Below are 12,975 nucleotides of genomic sequence, written 5' to 3' on the forward strand. Positions count from 1 at the left end.
AATGGAGGCGAGAGAGGTGCATTCATCAGGGCGACATGGCATCAGGGAGACAGCCGGCGCAGGGCTGGGAGGGAGGCTGGGACTGGAACAATACTAATTGTAGAAGTGAAGAAAGAGCTTGGCTGATAGATGTTGTGGAACCTCCTTGTGATTGGGCTCTAACAGATGATGTGTCTACAGCCATTGACTGATGCCAGAGGGCTCCTGTATTACTCAAACACTCTCCCACTGTAGGAGTAACTCTTAATTCTTTGTTCTGTGGCTTCTTTTTGTTTTTAACCTCTTTTTGTCTACACTTTCTTTGCTCACATACGTATTTTAGAGTGACTAGATTTTCCTGTTTTCCAAAGACAGTGCCTTTTGTTGGATTCGTCGGAATCTCCCTATTTGTCACTGCATGTTCAAAACAGCCCCTGAAAGTGGATTAAATATCAAGAATTGGGGCATAGCCTTTATCTCCTTAATTGTGTTGCACAGAGAGTGCTACTGATTAGTTGTTTCTGCTAGTTTTGCCATTACTACTTCATTACTGTTATATTGAATATGAATATTATTATAATGAAATGTTTAAAAATATGATATTGACTGCTGAACAAGTATTGTCCCTGTTTTCATTTCAGAAATGTCTCTCCCTGGCAGACCAATGCTACTTGAAAGAAAGCGCATAAATTTTGTTTCTCTCTGTCTCATTATGGTCATGGTGTCTCTGCAGGGACTGTAAATGAAGTGTTAATCTTTCCACTCATCAATCTCTGAGTGAACCCTAGAGAGCAAGTCTGACTCGTTCCTATGAAACTGATGACTGGCACTTTCCCTTGTTTTGAGAAATAAGCTTCGGCTAAATTGCATTTTAATGGATCACACATCCCAAGTGCAAGGTGCAATCCATTGCTTGACGATAGTAACATGGATTGCCAACGGCTTTGATTTATGACACTTTTGGGATCAAGATCAAAGTTGAAAAGATTAGAGGCAGAAAGGCAATGAAGTTTTCATAGCCTGGCTGTTCTTGTAATTTAGTAATTTTGTAGCTGAGGAACTGATCAACATTTTTGTGTTTTGTTTGATATTCAAAAAGCCCAGGTGGCTTTTTTTAAACGTGTATCAATCAGCTTGTGTGGTAGGCTAAATCCCACAGGATTTGTTTGGTTGTATCTTAATACACTCTAAGAAGAAAAGGTACAAAAGTTGTCACTGGGGCGGTACCCTTTCAAAAGGTACAGCTTTATGTCATATTAGTGTTCTTATTTCTGATTATGAAAAGATGAAAAGATAGATGAAATTTAATTGGGTTCTACTTTGTAAAACTTTTATTACCTGTATTTCTGCCAGTTCTAGTGCCAACTGAACATCTAAAAATAAAGACATACTGTAACTCTACATGTTTTATGTTTCTGACTTTAAATATTTTATTAAGACAGATAGATAGTCTAGTTTAGGAATAATCTGGTCACGTGTACTTCAAATGGTGAGCTGAGCTTTGCGTCCAGATACTGTAATGCCCTGCAGTTCTGATAAGGTTTGTGAATGGTATTATGGGAAATGAATTTGCATTGTTTTGGAGCCCGGCTATAATTAACACCATGACTCAGGCTCAACCTGTGCAGGTCAGCCTTCTCATTCATCTCTCGTGGTACAACAAGAAGAAATGTTTCTGAAGGTTAGTACCAAATTAAGGATTTGGTAATGATGTCCTCTAAGAGGCAAACTGAGGAGAGACCTTGAGCCCGGAGGTGGGGCAGGTGGCAGCAGCCACTGTGGCATTTTAGATAATGAGAACAAGAAGGAAACTGGATGACAGAGTAAGAATTAAATTGCAAGATGAAAAGAATGGCTTGTCTGAACTCACAGCAAATGCTTTGCAATGACGTCAAACCTGAAAGCTGTACAGTAAAGACAGATGTAAATCCAAGTAGATGTGTATGTTTAACACATCTATCTATCTATCTATCTATCTATCTATCTATCTATCTATCTATCTATCTATCTATCTATCTATCTAGCAAGGTAGAAGGGGTTAACCGAATGACTGTTGAATGTAAACGCACCTTTATCTTTTAATTAAAACCACTAAAAATTAGTGAAGAGGAGAGCTGAGACATGCCTCTCTGCATCTAGGTGAAAGATGATTAGGTTGTTTTATTTAGCTGTTTCTGTGGCATAAACTGTAACTAATGGCTTTTGCTTTCAGAACGACCAAAACATGTTTAATTGGAAAGCTGTACGCTAAATGCTAAACTCGTGATCTGACGTTTGATAGGTGAGCAAAACTATCGATCATTCATAAGCTGAATTATTAATCAACTATAAAAATGTCACTGCACAAATAGAAGAAATCATAGGTCGTAAGTCTAAGCTGGTTTCGGACATTCTAGCTCTTCTCCATGAAGGTTTTTCTCACCAGATCATCAAAGTATGTTTGGAAAATGGCAAGGATTGAAATAACCCGCATACATGAGTGAAGTCACAAGCAAGAATGGCAATCGTCTTCACATTAATAACCATGTTCTTTGATTTTAATTGCTCCAGACATTCTAGAACTTGCTCTTAATGTTTTCTTAAAGAGCTTTCAATGAAATAGCCCTGCTGTTGTGAGGGTTCCCAGATCTCCCTTGAGCAAAGATGCAGAAAGCTAAAGAGTTGTTAATGGACCAGTGAGTTGCGCTCATTTTCTGATTATTGCCCACCATCTCCTCCCCATTCTGTTCTGCTTTTATAGTCTAAAATTATCTCTGTCTTCCTGAAATGGAACATTATCTATTTTTGAATGGTAAATTAGCGAAGATCAGACATAGCCAGTGGTCACATTTGGCCAAAACAGACGTCTCTAACTGCATGCGTGATATTAGAAAGTTGGAAAGTACTTTTTTCCTCCTTAAATTGAAGTATTTTTATGAAGCTTTAATGTATTTTGGGATAATCTTAATCATATAGATGACATGTTTCTTGTCATTTTTAAGAGAGGAGGAAAGAGCTGTGGAATCTCATAATTGTCCGAACAATGTTCAAAAAACTCTGGTCCCTTAGTGAGCGACACTGGATGGAGCTCTCGGATTGGCTGTAGGGCTCTTCTTATATTCCTATACCAAGTGTGTGTGTGTGTGTAATATTTATAACTGTATATTTGTTACACTTTTACTCAAAGTACTTATGTCAAAAAACTGCAACATTAAACTTTCACGTAAGACAAATTAGTGACTTGAAAAAGCCTTCAAAATTATGTTATAAACAAAATAATATGCTATTCACAACCAGTAATGGTGGCATAGGTTGAGAAAACATCTCTTGAAGTGAAACCCAGTTGTGTTTGTTGTTCTGTAAAGTTAGGTGTTTTTTTTTTTTTTTGCCAAGGGGACTTGCTTGGATATTTATTGGAGTTTTCTCTTTCTAGCCTGCTTTGTTTTTTATTTTGCCGATATTTTATTTTTCTCTCTAACTCGGTTAAATCCGTTTGAAGTATTGTTGGAATTAAATTTTCTCTCTTTGCTCAAGGGGGTTTCATTATCTTTTATTTATCACAAAATAAGGAAAAATCTCAGGACAATGTCACTATATCAACAATAGAGAGTGAAAACAGAATGCAATCGAAAGGAGGGTCTGGTGAGGTTAGATGATGTGAGTTTATGAAACAAGCAACTTCAAGGATTTTATTCTAATATGAGAGACTGTTTTTCTCTAATGAGCATTTTGGCTGCTTACTGTAATATAGTTAGCATTTGCATTTGTTCCGGCCATTGACACATTCACAATTTAGTTTTTTTTTTTTTTTTTTTAAACATGTTCTACTTAAAGGAAGTCATACAACACTGTGACAGATTTTTTTCCTAAAAAGAAACAACCTTACAAGGTTTGTTCAGTAAACAATGCATTTGAAGATCGGTGCCTCACTTAAAGACTATTAAGATTATGAAATATGCTTTAAGAGAGTATAGGTTTAACTTAAGAGGACACTTCAGGTCAATGCTTCCATATAAATATATATATATATATATATATATATATATATATATATATATATATATATATATATATATATATATATATGGTATCAGAGTGAATCAGACAATTTAAGATTTGATTAGATTGGTGGAACAACCCAAAGAGCCAAATTCCACAAAGAGGCCCAGGATAACAAGACAGCATCATAAATCTGTCCACAATACCCTAGGTCTAGCCAGCCTGAATTAAGCCTAACCAACCAACTCCACAGTTTGAACAACTTGCAACATTAACACAAAAGAACAATTATCGATAATCCCAACTCAGGAAGGAGATTGTCAGTTTTGGGGGAAGTAACCAAGATTAATGGTCAAAGAGATGGACAACATGACCATCACATATAAATCTGTGATACAAATCACAAGCTTAAATCCTCCTCTGATTGGTTTTCCCCACCCAGGACAAAGACCAGGCTCCTTCGAGACCTTTTGACCTTTTGTTCCTCACAAAGCACATCTTCACATTCACAGAACGACTGAGAAACTTCTCAGTTTTACAGATGTAGATGCACCATAATGATCTCAAAAGGACTTATAAATGAATCAATTTCTTAACTCCGTATCATGAGTGTAACCCACACACTTGACTATCATGTTCTAATCACTCATTGTGTATGTATTTTGTATAAATATATAGTTTAGTCATGAAACTCTAGAAGGCGCAGGCAGGGTTGTTAACGTAACTGATGATATTCAGAGAGTTTAACGACTTGGCACAAGCTGATTGGTTCATGCTGCATATGCAGCCAATGAGCTTACTGCCTTGCATTTATATGGCTGGCTAGCATTCACTAGAGATTCCTGCAGCACGCTTTCAGAGTTTCTCTGAAACCCTCCCCCTTCCCCAGCTCCACCTGTATAGATCTGCTGCAGGTTATTTTCTAAGCTATTTGTGCAGCAGCAGCATGTCTTAAATACTCACGGCACCGTATCGCCATATGCACTGGCAGTAGCAAGTTCCTGTACTTGCTTGCAGCAGCAGAAATAATCTACAACTATAGCAATAACCAACAGCAGCAGCAATTCAGCAGGAGAGTAGGACATTTATTCCAACAAGACCAAATACATTAACACTGTCATATCCATCACCATGCTAAAATCTTCAGAGAGTGATTAATCATGATTAAACTATTGAATAGTTTATAGGCTGTGAATCTTTTGGTAGACAGCAAATTGATTTGATTCACGATTCATCGTTTTTCTATTTGATTCAAGAATGATTTTTGCAAATTCAGAACAATTCAATTCGTTTCTCAATTAAGTTCGATTCGATTTGATTAATGTTTCGATTCTGCATTCTTTAAGTGCATTCACTGAATTATTTAAATGCTTCCACTAAATTCTTTAAATGATTAGTCAGGGGGAAATTACACAGCAGCATTTATGGTTAGAGAACCATAGGTTAGAGAGACAAACACATTTGTCCATTGTTAGATGCTACTTTAATGATAATATGTCATGGCATGGCATATGTAGAAATTTATGTAAATCAAGATTTTAAAAAAGAGCTTTAAAAGTATTATGTATAGACTAACATTTTGTCACACCAGGGGCGTAGCCATCGTCTCAGAAGTGACCGAAATGTCAAATACAATAATTTTATGTAGGCCTATGTATGAATGTATTATTTATTTATTATTTTTATTTTCTTATCTCTTACTTTGAATTTGCTATAAGAAATCAAATACACTGTCTTCTGATTTTTCCGTACATTTCTGCCATATGTACATAAACTGACAGTCACCACTGATAAGCTACTTCTAAATATTGTAGAAACGTAATTTTCCATAAAGTTGCTTTGCAATGATTTGTATCATAAAAAGCGCTATACAAATAAACTTGAATTTAATTTAATTGAATACACTGCTGGACAATAATCAGTCATTTCTATATTTTTTTTCCTAATGGCAATTTTATTATAGTTTTATATACTACAAACAAGTATAAAACTTTTCTGCACAGAATTAGGTAGAAAATATACTTTATAGTTTCTGTACTGTAATAAATTATATGTCATTTAGCACTGCATCATTCATGAATTTTATGTATTTATTGTCTTAACGTTTCACCTGTTCATTCTGCTTAATATTCAGCTTAGCTGCAGCGATAGATGCCTTTGTCCATATTAGGCATTCCTGGCACATCTTAAGTTCTTTGAGTGTGAGATCACTTCTCTTTCAGTGCAAAAACTTGCACTTGCACACAACATGCTATAGTATTTAACTTTTCCTCTCCATCGGTGAATGATGAATCTGAAAGAAAACTTGCCCGATGTCTTTTTGTTATAGCAACGAACGCTACTTTCATTCATCTGATTATCAGATAAACCTTGCGCTCTTATTTTAAGGTTGTTGTTAATGCTGTGGTTATTTTAACAGTTCCGTTCATACATTCGGTTAAACAACATTGTTAAAACACATTTATCATTTAATGGAACTGTGCGTATGCTTTCGTCACTCTGTTCATGCAATAAATGTAATTTTCATGCGATAAAGGTAATGTTGTTGGCAGAAAAGCAAAACTACTTCACTTTAGCATTACTGGCCATGGGTACTAAGTAAAGATCACACATCAACTGCTCAAAAAATGTGTCAGTGAGACGAACAAAAATGTAATCTTGTACAAAAATTTAGCATTTTTTTGTTACTTAAATGTAGTATTCATGACAATTTTAGTCTTACCATATTGTCACTCTTGTAAACTAGCTAAACAGAATACATCAACAGGAGAATCAGAGACTAGCTGTGTGGTAATTTGCATGACATTATCCACTGAAATTGTGTACTTTGCTGGTTATATAAATACATAATTTGAAGTGTGTTATTAGACACTATACCAGTATTAAGATACTATCTTTATACCACATAGCCTATCCCTTGACTGTTAGCACTGACATGTAGGCTAAGCATTAGCATCTGCATCTAGCTACATTTATTACCTTAGCATCCTCGGCTACATTTATTAATCACTTAAAGCTTCATACATATTAATAAAACTGCTGAGACTAAGATTTATAATTGGATAAGTCAAGTTGAAGCCATTGTAATAGGCTAGCGTATTGTGTATTTGTTAGCACACATTCTTGCTAAGCTGCTGTGTTGCTTATACACAATAAAACCTACTGTTAGACCAATGAATTATGTTTTTTTTGGAAGAAGCAACACACTCTCATGGTAATTTGTAACTATTTTACGTTTTGGTGAATTAGTGGGTAATACATTTTATTTATTAAAATATAATTACAATATAATTTCATTTATAGATTTTCATTAAAATTTGCCCCAGTTAATGGTATGTTTATGACATGGACTAAAAATTTTATACATTTATACAAAATCACCACCTTGTGAAATAGTTAAGTTTTCTCATGAGTGTTGGTGGTTGTTTATATCAATTAATTATTAAATGTTACTGTTTATTAGAATTTATCTTTATTGCACACTAGAACACCCATTTTACTGTGGTAAAATCAAAGTAACAAACACATTTATTGCTTTATTAAAACTGCCATGGCTGTTTAGCTTTGCACTCCTCGCCCTTTTTTCAACAGAGTCAGCAGAAACCGTCACTCCTTCTCTTCCGTTGCGTAAGGGGTTGTGGAAAATATTAGCTAAACAAGTCTTCAGAAAATCCAATAATAGCATACCATCTGGGTAGCTTTGGCATGCTATTTCCAAAGTACTATGATCTGGGACATGCTGATTCCAATCTCGCGTGTAATTTAGGATGTATAGCATGCAAATTGGGCTGTAGATATGTAATATGGCCACCCCTGTGCACCTAGAATACAGTTGTAATGGGGTTTGGATGACACAAAGAAGACAAAGTTTGTGTGAGATGCATGAGAGGCGTGAAATCTGTCTTTTCATGAGAACTCTGTGTGGAAATACATCTGACTCTTTGAGAATGTGTCTATTTTTCTTTGTTTATGTGTGTGTGTGCATGTTGAGTCTACTGTGGGCCGCCGTGAAATGTTCTTTGACAGCGTGTGGATCTCCAGTCGCTCCTGACAGCTTTTGCTCATGGGCTTCGAGTCCCACTGGGTTTACAGCCAGTCTTCTCATCTTGCCTGGACGCACACACACATACTCACACACACAAACATAAACACACGCCACATCTAATTAACACAGCGCAATACTCCGCCAGACAAGCTACTTTTACCCTGTCCACCTCTACACCTCAAACAGACAAGCGCTAACGTCACGCAGCGTCCATCATTACCAAGGTGACTGGTTTCGGAGGGAGAAAAATTGGCTGTATTTATGCAATCAAACTGAGCTCTCTGGAGTACAATCTCACTAGCTTTCATTGCGTTAAGTATGCACAAACCAGTCATTCAGAGAGTTGTCAGTATAGACTATTTACTCATTAGATGTTAGCCTGTTAGCATGAGTGGTTACTTAAACTTAGAGTATCTTTTTTTCTTCTTCTTCCAAAGATTTTACGCTGGGATTCGTCCCGCATGGATCAAAGACTTCCAAAGTGTCAGTGCCACTCGGCTGTGTTTACGCCATTTGATTCATAATTATTCTCCTAGTTTGTTTTCCCAAAAGTGCTTTTATTTGTCACATTCCTAATGCACATTATGGTAATACTGGCCCCTGTGGAGACGATGACAGGCCTACTATTCAGTTTCTCTATGCAGGTCTCTCTTTATCTCAGCTTTGATTGCTTTGGCGCTGATGCCACAGAGCCTATTTAAGTAATTAAGCCCAATCATTGATCTAATTAAAGAAAGTAGAAGTTGTGTCAGAGGAGCCACCTCATTAATAGGGTCCAGTGCATTATGGAGGACGATAAACAGCCTGATGGAAACCGTGATTTGTTCAATAAAAGTGCTCTAGCATTCCTCAATGGCCTTCTCTTTGTGTTGTATGAAGCTACTGCAAACAAATATATTAATAATTTATTTTATATATATATATATATATATATATATATATATATATATATATATATATATATATATATATATATATATATATATATGCATAAGTGGGTGTGTGTGTATGTGCATGTGTGCGTGCATGTGTGTGTGTGTGTGTGTGTGTGTGTGTGTGTCAGCACTGTAATCAAGAGGGGAAAGAACGCTTTCTCTCTAGTGTTCACTGGTTGCCACACAGTCTGATGGATTCAAGCTGGGTGAATCCAGAAACACCACAGACACGTCTCTACATTTATGACCCATCACTAATGCACCTGCAGCCGAGAGACAGGCTTAGTGTGACATATCATAGACACGTCAGAAACCCTAAGAGAAGCCACAGGAGAATTTTCTACATCTTTTTCTATTTTTCATTGTTTGTCTCTCTCTTTCCCTCTCTCTGTCTCTTTCCTATCCAAACTGCCACATCTTTCCGAATATTGTATTTGTTTATCGGGTCACAATGCTGCTATTGGGCAAACAAAATATAAATGCTCTTAAAATGTCCTCGCACTTTTGTTCACAACATAAATTACACTGTTGCGCACACTTTTTCTGCATCAGTCCGAATGGTTCGAGGTCAGTACGTTACACAGCTGTGTGGAGAATTGCTGCTAATTGAGTGAAAAGCACATTGTCTTTGGGGGGGCCAAACGCAGCGTTCAGGTATATTTACAGTCTAGTTCTCTGTTAAATCACGTCAACTCTCTGGAGATTTGGAGACAGTTCATGGTGAAATATGCATGAGAACAGCAGCATTAGCGGAAAAGGACTTTTGCTTTTGCTGTCTTCCTTTCACACATTTTGATGAGGGAATGGTTGTACTTGTCAGATGAATTTTTTTGAGTGGCACGTCTTGTTTCGGAAGGGTTCTAAAAGGGACGAGGGAGTGGGAAAAAAATTCACCAGTATGCATTCTCTCGCTGTCTTTGTTTTATGTCTTTTTTTTCATGCATTGTGTTTTAATCAGAGAGTATACAAAATTTGTTTATGGCTCAATGACATGAAGGTCACTTTTTTCATACGAATCAATTTATTCAAAAATACAATAAAAATGCAGTTCATACATATGTGCCTTGAATTCATCTTTAAATGTAAAAATAATTTTGCCGGGATTTAAAGTCCAGAATGTCCTAATGTATTATTAAAAAAAAAAAAAAAAAAAAAAGCTTAATTAAAAGAATGTAATTCTGTTAAAAAACATATTTAGAAGGTATTTAGCAGAATGTCCAAGCTGCTTCCTTTCACTTTTACTTTAGCTGGGCCATTGTAGCTAAATTTTGTCTTACAAAGAAGGAAGGCAGACAAACAGGTTATAAAATACTTGAGGCTGAGTAAATGATTATTTATTTCAGGTTAACTATGCTTTTAAAAATTGAGAGAATCAATGGTTAGTGTGGTTGTGTGCTCTCATAGCAAAGCTAACGTCTTTTGCCCCAACATGTAATCTTGTTTTAGGAGATCCATCAGCTTCTCTCACTCTCTTTCTCTCTCTCAACAAAGTTAAAAAAAGAAGGAAACTGTGAACAGAGCCAGTATCGATCGAGCTGAGAGAGAGGTCAGAGGTGAATGAAATGTTGATTTGACACCTGGTCGTTGCTCCCTCCCTTTCTGTCTGGAGGGAGGAATGAAGGGTAAATCAAAACAGTGGGAGGCTGAAATCTCTCAGAACCATTTAATGTTAGAGTGGGTTGAACCTTCCCTTCAGTCCTCAAGCGAATAGCTTTCCATGTACTGTACCAGCCACCGAAGTGTGTTTTTACTAGAGGATAGGAAGGGAGGGAGGCTTGAATTGATTGCTGGTTAAGTTGATAGACAGTTGGACAAACTACTTGCAACATAAAGAAACAAACTAATGTGAATGATTGGCCATGGCAGTGCGAAATGTCATCCTGTTGTATTTATCAAACAGTCTTGTGCTTGTAATGTAACTCCAATACTCCAGGGGGTGATAAAGTTATCTTCAAATGTCTGTTCCATTTAACCAGATTTGTTGTTAGTCAAATATCTAACTATATTGACTATTTCACTTACCTGCTCAGCAACTGATGTTCTGTCTTGGCGATAGTTGACGTGAAAGTGAGAGCTGACAGTAGAAGACTATTATGCTATTGCTTGCTGTGGACCTCATATGTTACTGTGTATTTAATTTGATGCAAATGAAAATGAGTATGTGAGGATAAGTAGGGGCCACATGTTTTAAGATTTTATGGTTAATTGGGAATTTTTTGAAAAATGGCTTTTCGATGTATTGTTGGTTGATTGATTGACATGAAATTATACAGCCTTATATCACATTGAACTGACTGTACAGCTTTATTTTTATTAGAAGTGAACTAATATTGGCTTCTACCCTGACTTAGGTCCATAGCACCCCTTGTGATGATGCTAGGAATGCAGCAAGTACTTACAAAATGCATTCTGACACGTCAAAAAGTAACAGCGTATGAGTTTAATTTGCATACCTGCTTCGTGTATTTACACAAAGTACATTTTGAGACTAATACAATATCATAAACATGCTAATGTTAACTAGACAGAGCTTAATGCGTAAACAAATGAAAAATGGATGTAACAGAACAAATAAACCCATAAACCCAGCAAAACAAATAAAAAAGAAATAGTACCAATCTCTGTTGTTCTGCTCAGGGGCAGGGTTATGTACTCGGACCTTTGTTTTTCTCATCTGAGATGCGTATCCTGAGGTGTGGTTGGGATTAAGATTGCGTGTGCAGTTTTTCTAACCCTGTTAGGGCTGCATTAAGGAGTGAGAAATCTCTTCACACGCAAGTCCTCGCTCTCTTTCATTAGCCAGCAGTGCTGCCCAGATCTATAGCACTCTGCTGCTCCATATGATACCCAGACCCGTCCAATCAATACGCCCCAAGGCTACAGTGAGGGCAGAGGCTGAGGAGGATGAATCCTAATTTGATGAAATACGCATTTCGGATCGCTCCGGATGCTTGCAGGCCTGGGGTAATTGTCGACAAATTCATCTTTAAGGCCGGTAGCTGAGGATTGCTTTCAATTAGGGATGGACCTTCTGTTTAGCTGTTTGTGGACCACTGCTCACCTCTCACCAAGTCTGAAAGAGAAGAAACACTCACACACTCTGGCAATATAGAGTCTCATCAGGATGTGGTTATTGCTCTGAAAGGTGCATTTATGATTTGGCAAGCTTTAACTGTGAGCAAAGCCAAAGCGGTGCTTCTAACCGTACTAGAGAGTTTAATGGACTCTTAAAATATCCTTGTCTTGTTTACTTGTCTCATTTCGTCTGCTCAAGTAAAATTGCCTGTGCTTACTTAAATTTTATTGTGTATATGATGACAAGGGTCTCTACAATGTGACATTGATCACTGATATTTCCACACAGTGTTTGGAAAGCTGCTTTCAAACTGTAATATGCTGCAATGCTAATTGTTGGACAAAATACCTTGTTACAAGAAGCTGCATTGTTTTGAAAGCAGCTGGTATAATGCTATGCTACTCAAAAATATAGTAAAGTTAGTAGTGTTGCCATTAAGGTGTTCAACTCTGGTGAGTTCGGAAGCAACAGTTTTTTAATTTTTGATTACTGTTGTGCAGCATCTGTACTTTAAAGTTAACATGTAATGCTGGGCTAGATCATGTAACAGTCCAGTTGCTTGGAGCCAAAAAAACAAGACAGAGGCCATGAATTTAGAATTTTCATGACTTATTAATTTGTTTCTTTATTTTAGTTGAATCGTGGCCACATTTAACTAAATTGTTCGATTGTCTATGATTTAACAAATCTAAATTAGGCAGCGAATTGGCAGAATGTGTTCAAATTTTAGAAAAAGAAAAGAAAATTAAGGATTTATTAGCAAAAATGTACTGGGCCACAGCAAAACTGTAATGGGTCTCCAGTGAAAAGAGTCTTGCAATGCAACTGGTACCTTCTATAAACTGTTTCCATATTTGTCTCTATTGAGTTCTTGTAAACTTCTCAGCAGAATGAAAAATAAATAAAAAATCATGTTTGCTTTAGTCTGGGTGTTTCAAAGGTCTTGGATTAAAGTGTGAGTA

The 12,975-nt window shown here is 36.6% G+C and overlaps 1 protein-coding gene across 1 annotated transcript in view; it reads left to right on the top strand.

The window, feature by feature from the left end:
- The window catches only part of LOC109098790 (receptor-type tyrosine-protein phosphatase gamma-like), a 234,184-nt gene that overhangs the window by 124,107 nt on the left and 97,102 nt on the right, over positions 1–12,975 (top strand). The gene's annotated exons all lie outside the window — the stretch shown is intronic.

This window comes from Cyprinus carpio, chromosome B11 (genome assembly GCF_018340385.1).
Source record: "Cyprinus carpio isolate SPL01 chromosome B11, ASM1834038v1, whole genome shotgun sequence".
Classification (NCBI taxonomy): domain Eukaryota; kingdom Metazoa; phylum Chordata; class Actinopteri; order Cypriniformes; family Cyprinidae; genus Cyprinus; species Cyprinus carpio.